We start from the raw sequence: 17,818 nt of genomic DNA, 5'->3' as shown, positions 1-17,818 counted from the left end.
TTGGATTTTTTCAAACTATGACTTCGAAGTTTGAAAGACCCGATAATTCGAATTTCTGGTAACCTAACCTAACCTAACCTATAACTTGGAAGTTGGGAAAATCCTTGACTTCGAATTCCTGATGATCGATACTACACTAGTATAATTTTATAAAACTACCTCAACCAGGTGATGTCTTCATAAACGAAGATTTTTTGATTAGTGAAATTTCGGCTAACAAGCAGAGCTTCGCTTGCGATATTTGAAGTAATGCGATCCATCGGTTAGTATAGTTTGATGAATCAATTTCAAGGCTACCCACTTCATCTGTACTCTAAATACTTGAAGTCATTGAATCGATGAATTGCGAAACCGAAAGTTCAAAAAGAAAAAAAAACATTATTGGATTAAAAGCAGAAAAGAAATGAGAAAGTCTGTTTTTATGTTCTCCAGGTGGGGCGTTTCACCCCTTAAGATCTGGTTCATGCCCGTGTCAATGTGAAGTAATTTCAACAGCTTCTTTCTCTCTATATATGTATATTAGGGTGGGCGAAAAAAAAAAAAAAATTTTTTTTTTTACCATGAAAATATCGTTTAAGATAATTAAAAACAAATTCTACAAAACAAAGCTGTGGAAGGTTAAGCTCTAAGTATTAATATTAAGAGGTACTTCATCGCGATGTTTGATTTCCCATTTAAATAACACGGGAAATTTTTTTTTTTATGTTCAGCATTTCATTGCGTTCAAACGAATGAACTAGTTGTAGAAATTAATACATATTCTTGTAGGAAATTGAACGATCTACCAAAAAGGTTTCTTGCGTTTTTTCGCCAAGTCGACTCGTTTGAAAGTTATTCAAGATTAAAGTTTAACTTCAAATGGTATACGATGACTTCCACAATTTTTTTTATATTTCATTACGAAATAATGGCTCAAAAACATAAAACATCATATTTTCCGTAAAGTTCATCAAGTGTTCTTTGGTAAAACATCGGAATTTTTACGAAATACTAATAATCGTAAAGAAAATCGATTTTCCTTTTCAAAACATGAAACTTTTCACGAAATACTAATAATCGTAAGGAAAATCGATTTTCTCTACAATTATTAGTATTTTGTAAAAATTTTGATGTTTTGCCAAAAAATACATGATCAACTCTACGAAAAATATGATGTTTCATGTTTTTGAGCCATTATTTCGTATACAATTTGAGGTTGAACTTTAACCTTAAATAACTTTTAAACGAGTCGACTTGGCAAAAAATCACATCAGACCTTTTTTGTAGATCGTTCAATTTCCTACAAGAATATGTATTGATTGTTACAACTCGCTCATTCGTTAGAACGCAAAATAATTCAAAAAAAAAAAAAAAAAAATTTCCCGTGTTATTTGAATGGGAAATCAAGAATTAAATGGCTGAATATCTTTCGCAGACTTAATTCCCGGAGCTTTGTTGAGCCTATCATGTAAGCAGCAGTCGATCAAACTTAATCGCAGTTTTTGAAACTCTTTACAAATTCCGACGCTACGAAACGGGACTGAGCTGACCCTGATCTATGATCTAAATACACTTTTGCTAATGGAGTCGGCAGGCACACATGCGTAGATCATACGGAATCACTTACACGTTTCTACCAACCGCGACCGCACCTCCAGACTTCCGTTTGTGTGAAGAAGGGTCTTCCGTTGCGACAGATACGAGTCGCATTCTCGATCCTGCCCGTATGAATGACTATTATATCTACACCGCACAGCAAGCTTCGTAGATCACGTAATTCACGTTCTCACAGCGTGAGAATTCAGGGTGAGACTGAAACTGGCGCAGTCACGATATCCAAGGGATGAAATTCCCGACTCATTTGCATGATTTTTATGCGGAGTAAAAATTTACGTTATCCAATGTGAGTGGAATTAGGCTGACTTGCCAAATTTTGGTCAGATTTCTAAGTAGAGAATTTCGATATCGATAAAATTAAGGAAAATTTCAGGATTTCAGGCCTTACCGTTTACGAAAAGCGCGTCGGTCGCTTTCATCACGTTTTTGAATTTAACCTTTGTCTGAAAATTTGTGGCAGTTGTAGTCATCGGAATAATATATTAGCTCATTCATTTTTGAAGAAAATAGTCTCATATCTTACAACGTGAAATACTTATTGAGGATGATCCTCAGGAATTACTAAAGAAATATGCGCTTCTGAAATTCACAGTCGTATCTATAAATTTTCTTGTCGGGTGAAAAGTACACGTTTTAAAGTATATTGTTCTGAAACTTTTAAAGTAGATTGAAAATGGGATGAAAACTAGATAGCTTTCCAAATTTTCTGAACATATTCTGTATCCTTGGAATATTTATATCGATTCAATTATGATCCAATTTTCGTCCCCCTTTTAAAATTTCAGGATATCCTACAAAATGTCTTCTCATTAACACGAACAGATCTTTTTTTTATCAATCGCATGTGCAGAACAGAAGATTTCAAAGAAGATATTTTGTTTAGCAGTTCTTGAGGATCTTTCTTGATGTGAATCAAACATCTGAAAATATCAAACCTTCTGACACACGAAACACATTAGATCATATTATCTTTCCAACGGTAAGAAGTGCTGAAAATTCGAGGACATAACGTGATGAAACTGACCATTGTTTCAATGCTGAAAGGTCCAAAAACTCGAGAATTTTCACATCTCAGTATTCAAGCACTTTAATCTAGGCAAATTGATGCTGCAAGATCGAGATATTGAGTCTGAAAATCTAGCCAAAAGTTATAATTTCAAAAGTTATACATTCTTCAATTTCCTATAAAGAAATTTTTTTCTGATCATTAATCAACCTTAATGATCCAACAATGGTGATATATTCGTTAATATCACAAACTAATACTGACATTTTTGGACAGCTGCGTGTAAAATTTTCCGCAAGGTATATCCAAAATCTTCTTAAACTTTGATTGATACTTTCATCACCACCCTGTATATATGTATATGCGGAACAGGTGCGTGTCCGCGGGTCTTTTATCAGCGCGTGTTGCATGTTGGGTTGTAATTTTCACTAATGTTGTATTATAATTAAGGTAAACTGCCTTAATTATTTAAACGAATTCACGAAACTACGCTGACAAATGAGTCTTGATAAACGCCAGACTCAGGTGTAGTTATAGCCGTGCTAAGTTCAACAGCCAACTGTTAAACAGTTCCTTGTTTCTAGTAGCAGCTCAGTCGAGTGACAGTTGTAGCGAGCAGCGTGTGCAAAACTTGATTTGTAAGCCTTCAGAGAATTTATTTATGTTCCTCGTGGAATTGATTACCTACTTGCTCATCTAGCTGCGCATAAAATGTTTTTATCGCGATCAACAGACGGTGATTTCAAAAAATTAGGATGGATCTATCAGATGGAAAAGATTGCACAGATTGGACGATGCACTATATTTTTTTTTTTTTTGGGGGGGTGTCGCAAAAAAACCGACTGTTTTTTTTTTTTTTTTTTTCGAGTCTCGTGTGATAAAATGTTAGTTTTTGATGTTTTAAGAGCCCACTCCAAAGGACAGTTCAAAAAAAAAATTTTAAGAGGTCGCTCCACATTTTTTAAAACGTTAGAAATCGTCAAAAATCGATTTTTTTTCTAATTTTTTTTTCTCGTTACGTTATAATTTTATAAACAAAAAAAAAAAAAAATAAGTTTTCGAAAGTTTCAGTTCAAAATTTGAATTTTGAAAGGTCGCTCATAATTTTTTTTCAATTTTTTGGTGCATTTCTTTAGATTTTATCGAGCGACTTTATAATATTCATATTAAAATTTGATAAATTATTTTTCTTTAATTTAGTAAGATAGAATCGATAACAATACACCACGACATGAATTAAAAATCAAACAAAATACTGAAGATATAATTTTTTTAATTTAATTTTTTGACGATTTTTGACATTTTTAAAAATTTGGAGCGACCTCTTAAAATTTTTTTTTGAGCTGTTCTTTAGAGGGGGCTCTTCAAACATCAAAAACTAACATTTTGTCACACGAGACTCAAAAAAAAAAAAAGTTGGTTTTTTTGCGCCACCCTAGTAGTCACCCTATATATTTATCTCCATTTCTTTTTTTCTTTTTTTTCAGACAGTTTCAATCGACATAAGATATCGAATTAGACACTTTGTTTGTTAGTATTTTCAAACAGGTACAAAAGGCTCAATTTTCTCCTCTAGAAAATTTTTTACATAAAATTACGTCAAACAGTTTGTGATAATGTCTGCCGTTATTTAATTAAAAAATGTTTGTTCAAGACATAGAAGCTTTTATTATCTGTTCTTTTATGAATACTTAACTATCAAGGATGAATACAAGCAGGAACTGGAGTCAACATTGATTCACTCGAATGCCACACAAATAAGAATAAAAATAGAAACATTCTGCGATCGTACAATCCTAGATAACCGCACTGACGGTGATAGTTGGAAAATGCAAAACCACCCACCTTGCTTTCCAGTAGCAACAAATATGATGCAGAGGCAGAGAGAAAGAGAGAGAGAGAGAGCGATAGACGAAGGGGGGATCTCATAAAATTTTCATATGAAATTCGCGTCTCCGAGAATAAAAGATGATCCGTTCAATACTTCAACGGGGATGTAAAAAAAAATTCGCTCTCAATCACAGAGCTTTCTTGTCGCTTTTTCTTCCTATCTTTTCCTCGCAATCTGTCTCGGCCGACACCATCGCTGCAAATGGTGCTAAGAAGCAGCCACCACCTTAATTAGGGACATTAATATGGATAAGCCTGCGACCTCGGATTTGCATGTTCAGGGTAATTTGGAGCTAGCTTGCTTGCACGCCCCTTGACTGACACCGACAAGCATCATCAAGGCGGTCCGTAACTATTACTGAAAGAAAGTTACCTCTCCTCGCACTTTGTTTCCACTTACAATTTATGTACACTAGGGTGTTTCAAAAAAAGACGAATTTTTTATTTTTTTCTTATGGTCTCCAAAAATTGATAGTATACCTAAAACCAAAAATTTTGGCGCCAATATAAGCTCTTAATATCAGTGGTAAGGTTTGCCTCCATCGATTTCTTTATTTTCTATTTAAATAACACGGGAATTTTTTTTTTTTTTTTTATTTTTGAATTTTTATTACTTCGGAACGGTTCATCGTAACAACAATTTGAGAAAAGAGATTTGTAGGAAATTTCACGTTCTACAAAAAACGTCTGAAGATCAAAGTTCCTCAGATCAACCGTTTCAAAGATATCGGCGATCAAAAATAACACTAATAAAAAATTTCAAATATTTTCCAATAAAACTAGAAAAAAATATCATATACCATATTTATGTTATTTTTTATGTAAGATCACTTTAATTCTGTTAACCTGAGACTGTAAACTAATATAACAATAATATAAATATGGCATATGATATTTTTTTCTAGTTTTATTGGAAAATATTTGAAATTTTTGATTAGTGTTATTTTTGATCGCTGATATCTTTGAAACGGTTGATCTAAGGAACTTTGATCTTCAGACGTTTTTTGTAGAACGTGAAATTTCCTACAAATCTCTTTTTTTAGATTGTTGTTACGATGAACCGTTCCAAAGTAATAAAAATTCGAAAATAAAAAAGAAAAATTTCCCGTGTTATTTAAATAAAAAATAAAGAAATGGATAGAGGCAAACCTTACTATTGATATTAAGAGCTCATATTGGCGCCAAAATTTTTGGTTTTAGGTATACTATCAATTTTTGGACACCATAGGAAAAAAAAAATTCGTCTTTTTTTTAAACACGCCAGTGTACACAATAATTCAGTTACCAGATATCATAGGATTGGAATTCATTGCGTTACGGAACTGATTCATCCCAATACATTAACCAATTTTCTACCCCTCTTGAAGAATCGAGTCAAGGGCAAGCCGACGGAAATTAAAATTCAGAAACCGTCGATGTAGTTTCAACGATTTATTACCGACGAATTGCGACTCCAATTTTTATGCCAAGTATATCGTGTGACTTTCATGCAATTTCAAATCACTCACACGCGATGCCAGCTTCCATTCCACTCCACTCCAGCAGCACGTAAACCAACCGAGACACAGTTGTGATTTGATTACTAAATTCTGGTGCATGAAACATTTGCTGGAGCAGGTGTTCGGTTTAATATTGTGGAGTAAATTTCACTCGTGCACAGGAGAGACACCCTCTCTCTGGTGCATGCGTATATTTCCTCTGTACAGTCTCCCTCGACGAGGGTGCAGCGTGAGAGAATATTTTGGAAGGTCCTTGAATCAGGACCTAATCTCGGGGAAAAATAGAGAAGGATCGTGAAATTCTGCAGCCGAGGATGATTTTCAAGTGCAGCTGTAGAGTCCTTGGCTGGCTGCGTCATCAGGAAAGGACACGACATCCAGCGGATGTTGAATTTCGAGAGAATTGGCGATTTCGTAGTTGAAGCACGTAGCCACGGTCGAGGTTCGCGTCTATGATCAGCTGTGGGCACCACCGGATGTCGTGTACAGATGTGCGTGAGTACACGTTCAGGATGTGAACACCGAAACGGACGAGGGATTGGTCCACAGGAAAAAGGAGGAAAAGTGTTGAGGAAAAAGTCGACCTCTGACCCCGAGTACGTGCAACGACGGTCTGTCGATAAAAATTCAGACTGGACAGCGAACTGCTGCCGTTCGATTGTGATTGCACAAAGAGTGGTAAACCAATTTACTTGATTTAGCGCATCAGTGCAGTTGCGCAGTGCGCTATTATCGGCACGATGTGTAGGTGAATCGGCAGACGTAATGCACGAGACAAATCTTCTCTGTTTCCTCAAGATCTCGTTAGCAAAGGAAAGACCTTTTCTCTCTATCCATAGCCCAAATCTCATCAGGATTTCCTTGCGACAAGCTTTCAGCCCGTTTTCAACTCGGCCTCGAATCTCGTCTTGGTTTCGCAGAGCTCAGCACGGTTTAACGTCGCTCAATCAGTCAGTCGGTCATTATCGTTTTATAAATTAACTGACGGTCCTTATCGACGAACGGTAGGATTTTCCCTTAACCTTCAGCCACACCCAGGGATTTTAACAAAGCCATTAGATAATGGCGAGTAAATTAATTTCTGTTATCAAGGAGCTTGAGTGATAGAAACCATGCTTATGAAAACTCTTGGCACTATTTGCTTTTTTTGAACTCTTTACGACATTCATTGTTGAACGCAGAAGTTATGGTGAAATATGCGGCCAGTTAAGAATGAAAAAAAAATTATCGTATTTACACAACATTTAAAGCATCGACCGTTTTATTTTGATGGACATTGTTTGAGACGTTATGGGGTATAGCAAGTTTGAGGTACGTGTTTCAACCTCCCAACTCTGGCAGCTTCTGGTATGTGGTTTTCGTTTCAACGTGAAGCTACGCCACCATAGTGTATGTTTATATTTTATAAACAAATAGCGCCATGTGGAGAAGGTTGTTATATTCTCTATGATGATGGTTGGCGTGAACTGTAATGGGCACAGAGAAATAATTTGAAGGTTTGGACAAGCTGCTCGTCAGTGGAGTGACGATCCCGAACTAGGATTTGAAGAATTAGTTTGTATCCGAGTCAAGATCTTAGATTTCATTTGGACCTCGAGAAAACTTCGAGGTTTTCTAACCGTATATGAGACTTTTTTAGACAGGAAAATCCTGAGTACAAAATACCTCATTAGAACCTTAAAACTGCACAAAAGCTCCGACGCCGGTGTTTCGGTTTCTAACGAGAATCAAAATTGGGTTTCGTTTGAAACTGGAAAGCCTCAGTTGTAATATTCCCGTTTAGGCCTTAAATGATCTTTGAGATTTTCTTTCTTTGAGTCGAGCTGAGGATTGAGTCAAACTCAACTGTGAGGCTCTAAAAGGTCAAAGGTGACCCAAATTCGAGTCGTCACATCAGCATAACGAAGAAATATAGAAAATAGAAAGGTCGAAACGAGTTCTAAAATGTCGACTCCGTTGGTTGAAACTGTTTATACCAGCTTTCGCTGAGTTTTTGTTCCTCAGGAGTGAAAAATGAACTTTAGTATTTATGGTTTCCTTCCTCTTCCAGAACCCCAGGAAAACCACAAGTCTGACAAAAGAACCGCGGGAGTCTGCTTTCACCAAATAACTGAGCAGCTTTCGGCTTGTCCTTCTCATGTGGTGAATATTTCAGAATTTGAGTATATGACGCAGCAAAAATAATCCCCGCTCTACACGACCAACTCGGGGCTGTTCATGCATGTTTTACTCGACGTTCAACTTGAACAATGAAGTGTTCTGGAAAAGCTCGCATCTCAGTCGACCGTACATCGCTTCACGTCGCTATTGTTTCGGGTAGAACAATACAGTCTGACCCTGAGAGAGTGTGAGACTCGATTTGAGCTTGCAACATGTAGATGAGATTCCTGGAGGGTGACAAGGTTCCAAGCATCTTCTTCTGGTCCAGAGCAAGCTTTGACGCAGGAACTGAGACCTCGCATACCAAAAGCTCGAGCGTTTTGCAGATCGAGTTCGACTTCCTCGAGGCGATATTCGATCGCCTCTGAAAAGGATATTAAGCCACCTCCAGCCTTCATCCTCTCCGTTAGAGTAAGCCGCCCGAGATTAAGTCTAATGCGTTTCTTACGGGTGGGGAATTGAAAAGGCCTCGCTCATTTTTCTTCGCACCTGTGCGGCAGCCTCACTCCTTCACTCGGGGGTAAGTTGGCTCCCCTGTTATAAGCTCTCTTCCAACTCCACGATAGCGACCCACGAGGAACCGGTAAACTCTGAAACGAACTGTTCGCCTCTCCTTTAGATCCATCGTGAATCACCATCCCAGTTTCTGCCAGCATTTTCTCGTTACAGGAAACAGCCAGACATACAGAGGACTTCAAGCTCATTTCTCAGGGGATAGGAAGGGATGAGTTTCGAATTCAACGATCATTTGATCGATGTATTGTGTAAACAATTATTAGTATGGGAATCTTAGGTTTACATTTTTATGTGCATGGACACACTGTCAAGATATGGAACTGAAATTTTAGATTTGCACTAAAATTTTTTACGTGAAAATAGTATTTGAAAAACACAGGTTTATTTTTGAAACAAATCTTAACCTCACCTGTTCGAGATATGATTTAATTAGCAATTTTCAAAGCGTCAATTTTCTACGATCTGAAAAAATTTAGAAACGTTTTGTAAAACGTAATCAAAATTTTAATGAATATGTAGTTTCGATTATGACATAAGACTCTTGAGATTGAAAATTAATTATAAGTATTTATCAATGACAAATATTCGATGTTACAATATATTTGTCAATGTGTCTACTTTTTTCATAAACATTCTCTTCTTTTTTCATTTTGTCATCAGAAAATCACTCCAATTCTTATTTTTCTCGTTTTTATAATTATTTTTCATAATCGCATATCCTTTGCTGTAAGGAAAACACCGTTTTTGACTAGTGCTCAAATTTTTTTTTTATTATTGCATGAATTTTTCAGGAAATGGGTGCTTCGCAAAGGGCGAATTAAATCATGTCTCGGGTAGGAGTGATTAATCGTATGAATTTTCGTAAGAAATTTCATTTTTGTGGCCAGTTTGATAAAATCTGCATCCAATCGATTTCACTTATCCACGTGACCGTTCGAATAAAACGAAAAATTCACGTGCAGACAGATACGAAATTACATTCGAATTCAAATTTACATTCGGATCTGTATTCACAAGTGGCAACCGACGTCTTTCGAAACGACGTTTTTATGATTCTGACAACGGATTTTCCTCCCCTCTCTCTCTCTACGTCTCACCGTCGCTTTTGTTTTTTTTTTCTCTGTTATAATTTTTTCTGTTTTACTCGGTTCTCGAACCGAAAAACTTTTTCTCATCTTTTTCTTTTTCGACTAGGTCTTGGAATACATTATTTCACGCGATGAGAATTCACATTCGCAACAGTTTTAGGGGGTTGTTTTACGAACGAGGCTGGAGGGATTCTTTCTGCTTGTTCTTTCCTCGTTTTTCGTTTATTCTCTCCTTTGCCTCGTTTTTTTCTTTTTCTTTTTTTCTCTTCTAAAGGGCTATTCAAGTGTTTCGCTCGCGAAATAAATCTCGCGTAATACCTCCGCAGGCAAGCTGCACTTCCGTAACAGCCCTTAGCATTTCTACACGTGTAGTTCAACACATGTAGAGGTATATATATATATAGCAACAATACATAAACTTATGTACGTACTCAGGCACCACATTCCCTACGATCGCAAAGCTCAGACCGAAAAGCTTTCTCATTTTTATTACCTCAAAGAAATGTAAATGGAAAATCTCCCGTGACGAGGAAGTATTACTCACTAGTTGAAAAAACGAAAATTTTCTCTGCAGTACTACTTAAACATTTACCGAGCCCCAACAGCGAGGCTTTTTCTTCCTCATTTTTCACCCTGTCCTGATGGTTTTTTTTCATACAATCAACTTGGAACGATGAAACGTTGGGTGTATTTTTTTTCTTCTAATTTTCACACCCATTTACCCACCTTCTAGTCTATTCCAGCAAGTGCAAAACTTACGAAGTTCTTCTTGCGAACTAACTGTGACTTATTCAATGCCAGAGACGATAAGTCTGTGCAGTTCCAATAGATTAAAACTCAATTTCTTTGGTACTGAGTTTTTCACGAACCAGCTGAAGTATTAGATTTAAGTTTATAATTAATAAAGTAATATATATGTAAAAGAAAAATACATTAACGTTGTTTTACATCTAATTAAGGCATCTGTAAGGAAATTGCATTCATAAACCCAAGGTACCGTTATAAGTCATTTTAAAAACTGTTTGACGCGATCTCTGGAAATTTCTGTGGCTAACAAAATCAGCTCAGAAATATCAAAATCGTATAAAAAAGATCAGAGTTTCATTTTAAACGTCATAATGACAAAACTCTAATTTTTTTTAATCGTATAATAGCTTAGCTTGTATTATCCGAATTCGATTCGATTGATTTCTACCACACAGTACAAACGTTGTTCCTAACTAATTATTACTAAAGAAAATTGTTAATAAAACTCATAACGTATACAATCTATTTTTTTATTAATTAAGAGCATAGTGTTTACTTGTTTGACTACCAAAAAATCGCTGAAAAATCAAGCTGAATAATCTTTGGCTAGAAGAATAAAAGAAGTAGGAAATGTCATTCGCCCCCATTACCCCACACTTCGTAAAACGGGAGCCATTAAGAGTTCCACATGTCAAATGGGAGCCATTAATTTCAGTCAGTCTGACAAAAGTCTAATCTTAGGTTTCAATCTGTCTCAAAAAGCTCTAATCTTATTTGCTTAAGTAATCATTACTCTATATAATAACAAGTAAAGAGAAAATTTTTCCAACAAAACCTTAAAGCTCTCATTACTTTCGTATTTATATATAAAATTTCATCTAATTTTTTATTGCAGTTCCAAAAGTGACAGCTCAAATTATGTAGATATACTGATATAGCTGGTGTGTAATTATGCCTTTTAATGCTTACCTAGAGCGTCGAAATTTCCTACTTTTTATAAACGCGAAACGAAAAAGACAAAACTGTGAGAAGCCATCTTTGTCAAATGTTTGCAAAAAACACTGGAGAGCCGTTTGCACAAATACAAGCATTGGGTAAGTCCATTTTGGCAGCGTTCTCATTACCCTTGGTCCGCTACTTTGCGAAGCGGATTAGTGAAAAGAATTTGAGCTCATAATATGTCGGTGTAAAAAAATTCCTTCCAATTTTTAGCGGACCGAAAGAAATAACTGGATTGAAGAGGGGCAAATTATAAGGCCATTAGCTCGATCTCTGGCGTGGAAATACAGCTTGAACGATTGGCCGACGACTAGGACGATGGTCGAAGTAGTTGGAGTCGTCGTTTTGAAAGACCCTTCAGACTCGGGTTCAAGGCTCGGGTCTTTTTATGGCGCGTAATATGATTACGTTCGGCATCTGGTTCACCTTATAACGATATCTGCACCGAGTGAACTGCGCGACCCGACGCGAGGGCGTCCGGATAACGAGGTTCAACCCTGCGAAAAGCGGGCTTTCGACCCCGAGCAGATACTAAAACTCGCACCCCATTCGACCCTCGAAGGTGAATTTTTACGCTCGTTCTTGATTAACGGACCGGATTACGACCCCAATAATAGTTAGCGGTGGAGATTCACCGTCTTTCGGAGCGACAGGTGCAACGAGTCGAGGATTTGGACCCAGTGACGGTGGCTTTTCGTCAACTTGACGGGTCTTCACGTCTCTGTCAAGTTCCGCAGTCTTCTCGCGACATGGCGGAACGTCTCTTCGAGGGTTTGGGTCATTTGGATGGTATTTCTACCTCGCAAAGCCATTTGAGGAGGTTCGTTAGCCGGAAATCGATACTTTCCATTAACTTGATAATGAGACAGTTGTACGTCATGAATAGTGATCGAATTATTAGCTTTGAAAGCTAAGAAGATCTCTTAAGAAACGTGAAAATAAAACGTGAATAGATGACTGGGAATTCGATGATTTATTAGAAATAGATTCGAAATTGATGAACATTTTGCGGATAATTTTAGTAGATAATTCAGTTTCACTCAGCGACGTTCTAGAAGAGCTTTTCATACAACAAAGTTCTTGTTTATATGTTGAATATTTATATTTTTGTATTTTTGAAGATTTCTTCGTATCTGAGGAATATAATACATAATTTTGAATAAAGTTATTGAAGAGTAAAATAATGTTGGTTTACACGAATTAGGAAACAGAGCTTTCAAAGCTGTGATCAGACTTTATTTAAATTAAATTGAATCGGAACAGTATCTCCTGAACAAAATACAGCATCTGAAACTCTTAAATTTTGAGCAAAAGCGCCAAATTTTAATAATTTTAGGACAACGGCATGATGGCGTAATTTTTATAAAGTTCGAAACTCTCTGGCTGTTTAATTTTTTTGAAATACTGCTCACTTTGTGAGTTAATGTACTCTTCACAAATCGACGAAGATTCATTTTTTCCTTTCATCTTCGGTTACTTGTCATCAGATTTCGTTTCAAATATAAAAATCATTAAAAGTTATACTTGATGACAATGCATTCCGTCCGATTTTTCAAACTTACCAGCTGTGATGCATAAAAATTCTACAAATAGCAAGATTTTGAGATTAACGACCAGAACAGTACTAGATAGATTTTAAAGTTGTTTAATGAAGGTTTTAATTTTTTTATTTCGATCTATCGTCTTTGAACTTTGTCAAAATTCAACTCGATGAATTCCGGAATTATATTTTGAATAACAATTTCATTTTTTAAATACTGAATTCCAGCTCTTTTCAAACAAATTTCCTGTTAATAATATCAACAGTAAGATACAATAATCAAGACTCTAGCTCACATCAGCTCGTTCAAAAAATTATGAAAAACATCCTACACAAGACTCTTCGGTCACAATCGATTCATGCCTATGAAAAGTCTAGTGATTTGTATATAAAACAGTTCTTTTTAGCCTAATCAAAATAGGTCTGAATTACAAATAGTCGGATCAACAAATTAAGAAAAAAGAAATTACAAAATTAAAAACAATATGCCGTCGATAACTAGAGCGTTTTTTTTTTTTTTTTTTTTTCTTCATTTGTTAATTCGACTCATTTACATTACGAGGACACAAATCGATGTAGAATTTTCCGCTCTACACGATGTTGAAGTCATTTTTCATCTATCGAAAGCAGTTTTTGAAGAAACTGCAAAAACCGTAAAATTTTGCTGTTTTCTCGAAACACCGGCTATTCAGCTCAAAAATGAGTTCAAATTCGAGTTTCTGACGGTTGAAAAATCATATTGACTAAAATCCAGCCATGTTTCGAATATTTCGAACTCCGACCTATTTTGAATGAACTATTTTGACGGTAAATTCTAGCTGCAGACCACGTTGACGCCTGAACGAGGTCGATATCGAGACCGCTTCGCTAATCCCTGTTCCAGGGTTCGTGAAATCCGCGGATCAATATTACCCCTCAATAAACTTAGCAGGGTTTTAATCCAGCTTTGAAGTTGTCAAGTTTGGCTCTCGATCTCGACGCTCGCGCTTTTCGCCCTCGAGCTTTACAAGGCGCGACAGAGACGAGCTTCCGCTTTATCTTCTCGTCCTCTTCCAGCCTCGGGGAGAAAATCCAACGTCCAACCCCCGGGAGGATAATATTAATATCCTTCCGTGGACCGGTGTTTGTCATCTCCTCGATTCCAGCTCGCCGTTTAATGCCACCCATCGGCCGTTATATCCATCGGGAACAAACACCGATCAGGACTGAATGAACGACTGCCGATGGGTTTTGCGATAGATTGATTGATCGATTGAATGATTGACTTATAACAGCAATTTGTACTTATAGCTCGTATCAATCTCGTCACTTGTATCGGTCTCTATCTTTTCGCACATTATTATGGACATAAACTTTATATACAGCAGATTTATTGACGTGACGGGAAATAACGTCAATTTTCGATAATACACGTCGAGGTTTTTTCCTTTTATTTTATATCTTGGAAATAGTAAAGATTAGGTAAAAAAAAAATGAAGAACTGAACGATAAAATGACAGATTATTGCAACGCTATTAAAACTTTCATCATCATCAGAATTTCTTGCAGAACTTTATCGGAATTTATGGTCTTCTTTTGACGAAGTTGTAGTTTTAACAAAAATTTTTTGAATTAATCCTGCGTGAGAAGTTGCATTTCTATATGGTTTCCTGCATTTTGGATTATAATATTCGTCGTTTCTCATACTGGAAATTAGTAGAATTTCAGTTTATCGCGTCGTAAATCATCAGATAAGAAGTTTCTTGCGGTGGAATTATACGAAGAGGCTTCTACAGTTTCACCAACCACGTAATTAGGGTCCGTAATTTCCCGTCACGAAATTGTATCAAATTAGCTTATAGATTACGTCCAATGGAGAATTTCAACGAAACCCACTGTGTATCGAAACTTCCCTGGTGATAATCAATACCAGAACGAGAACTTTAATAAATCACTGCAAGCTCTAGTTTCTTTCACATATGCAGTTGCACGTTCGATGAATTATCGAGCTTTTAGGATCAAGGGAAGTCGGTGCATCGAGACTTTCGTAACTGTTTTTACTGACATTTGCAAAAATCAATCAGCACAAATCGAGAATTACGATGTCGAATGAAAATGCGGAGATCCATCATCGTTAATAGATCTCTGAAAGTGAAACAAATGGCGATTATTTAAGAAGAAAGCATTACCGTGTAGAATAAAAGTAGCGGCACTGTTTTCGAAGAGCTGATTCAGCTTTTTTAATTCAAATTCTAAACTGTAAATGAAAGCCGATCATCGGCGACGTAAAGTCTCGTGCGAATTTCGTATGAAAGTAAAATCGCGTCACTCGTCAGTGTTGGCTATTTGCTATTAGCAGCGTTTCAAAGCCCGAGGTTTCATTAATTTTCCGATGTGAATCGAGCCTCTCACCCCCTTTTCTCGTCTTCCTTTCCCCCCCCCCCCCCCCTCTTTCTCCTCGCCGAGCGAGACGCCCTCGGTGCCCTTGTCAAGGGTTAAATTAACATAGGGATAGACGTTTCAGTTAACCCTGGACTACCTTCTGTGCCCTTCGTCGTGACCTTAACAAGGGAGAACGTAGTTGGCTCTAAGAGGATAGACACTGTCAACCCCGACTTGTCTTCCCCTAACGCGTGTCTGTATCGCCCCATCATTTTGAGTGTTACGTTGCCGGGATTTTCGGGTATCAGTCTCCCCGATTCACTCTCGACGGTCTATATCTTCTCCGAAGAAGGCTCAGATGTTGCTCTGTGTTTTCACAAAGTCCTAAGAACGTTTAGCCTACGTCAAATATGCTGGCTTTTGTGATTCAAGTATATATGTGAGGGTGGCGCGAAAAAAGCGACTATTTTTTTTTTTTTTTTTTGAGTCTCGTGTGACAAAACGTTAGTTTTTTGATGTTTTGAGAGCTCACTCCAAAGGACTGATCAAAAAAAAAATTTTAAGAGGTCGCTCCACATTTTTTAAAACGTCAGAAATCGTCAAAATTTGAATTTTGAAAGGTCGCTCATAATTTTTTTTCAATTTTTTGGTGCAATTCTTAAAATATTAACAGTAACCTTTAATTATTCTTGACTAACCAAAAGCAATTTTTTTCTTCAATTCTATTAAAAGTTCAATAATAAGGCTAATCGGCAATGAAAATTGTTGATGGAATCGTGTTGACTGACGATGAAACAAGAAGAATCTAATCAAAATCCGCGTCTGATACTTCAGACACATACTAACGAAGCACGTTTTTTTCTGACGATAAATCGCGGTCTTTTAATTGGTCGAATCCGTGATTCTTGGTCTCAAGACTCTGAATTTGTTATCACTTATAACCGTAAGTACGAAACAGTGATTTACGTAGAGGGATTCGTTCGAAAGAAATTGAAAAGCAAAAAATACTCAAAATTAAAACAAGTTTATCGATGCTGCGAAAAAAAATTTCAAGTTTTGGGATTACAAGGCGACAAAAAGTCTGGAACGAAAGTTTCGAATTGCAAGAAAGATTCCGATTCACTGAATTTCGGCGTACAATTCGACGTTTGTTAATTTAAATGTTTCTCTTCGATTACAAATGTTGGGTGGGAATTAAGATCTGATTTAAACTCTACACGAAGGAATCCAGCTCGAAGGTATAACGATATTCCATTCTTACCGGTTTCAGACGTTGAATATTTTCGCAGGCACACGGAGAAGCGTCGATTTACATGTGATTACCGAAAAACTTGAACCGTACGATTTCCGTGAGGGCGTAGGTTGTATAAATAATGCATTTTCCACGAGCGCGAAGGTCTTTACCTTTTACGACGATGTAATCACTCTCGAAGTCCGTTGTAGCTAGTAGATATAGTACTACACGACTGTTTAAATATCCATGAACTTTGTAAAGTTTAAAAAAAAAAAATCTTTTTCTATTTGATTCTCAGGTTTTTTTTTTTTTTTTTTTTTTTTTTTTTTTTTTTTTATGGCTATATTATTTAATTCACTGAAATCTAGCGAAGTCCACAAAAAAAATTTCGAGACTCAAATATTTTTTTTACTCTCTAGTAATTAACCTTCCAATGCTTTTATCGGACCTTTCGCGATGTTATCATGAATATGTAACGTGTGAATAAATTTTGCCTACATTTCGAAAAGGACTGGCAACAAGCATCGGTATCTACTCTTGAAATTGAACCTGAGAGTGGGCACGAAGGTTTGCCAAAAAGTTGGCAGAACTTTTTTGCGAATTTGATTGATTTGGTTTGAAAAACCCTTCTACCCTTGCAATCACAGCGTGATTCACTCGGTGAGCGATACCTTTCCGAATACCAACTACCCTCTGGCTCCTTTTCTCCAGGGAGAGGATATAATGGTTTCGTTTCGTATTTGGAATAACGTGAAACCAAAGAGCGTGAGTTCAAGGTCTCGGAATCGCAATAACTATTAAACGGGTCAAAATTCGGACGTTTTCAAATTTTTTAAAGGTCAAAAATCATATTCCCAAAGAATCGAAATCGTCGGTATCAATTTTTGAGGGATCAGAATTTCTAACAAACGTTATTGATTGTTGAATACTCACATTAAATGTATATACAATAAATAGTAAAAAATTCGATCCGGCTACAATTTTTATCTATTATTTTTTACACTAAGTTACAAAAACGTATATATGTACTCAAAACGCCTCTGAGAATCCGTCTGAGAATAAATTTCATATCCGAAAACATGAGACGTTTTTTTTCTTACCCAACAACACATCAGCCTTCATTTTTTCCGCTGGCGGAAGTTCCGAAAATTCGGAAACAAAGTTTCGAAATTGATCGTGTTT

General features: G+C 36.5%; 2 protein-coding genes across 3 annotated transcripts in view; one reads left to right on the top strand and one right to left on the bottom strand.

Annotated features, from left to right (window-relative positions):
- The window catches only part of LOC124405424 (protein lifeguard 1-like), a 339,693-nt gene that overhangs the window by 285,230 nt on the left and 36,645 nt on the right, over positions 1-17,818 (bottom strand). The gene's annotated exons all lie outside the window — the stretch shown is intronic.
- Positions 16,567-17,818, top strand: part of LOC124405427 (cysteine-rich secretory protein 2-like) — a 29,267-nt gene continuing 28,015 nt past the window's right edge. For both annotated transcript variants that reach the window (XM_046880305.1, XM_046880303.1), the window contains exon 1: positions 16,567-16,640. The gene's annotated coding sequence lies outside the window, so the exon portion shown is untranslated. The remainder of the gene's footprint in view (positions 16,641-17,818) is intronic.

This window comes from Diprion similis, chromosome 4 (assembly GCF_021155765.1).
Source record: "Diprion similis isolate iyDipSimi1 chromosome 4, iyDipSimi1.1, whole genome shotgun sequence".
In the NCBI taxonomy this organism is placed as follows: Eukaryota; Metazoa; Arthropoda; class Insecta; order Hymenoptera; family Diprionidae; genus Diprion; species Diprion similis.
The sequence above is the reverse complement of the archived record's forward strand: the minus strand, read 5'-3'. Positions and strand labels throughout refer to the sequence as shown.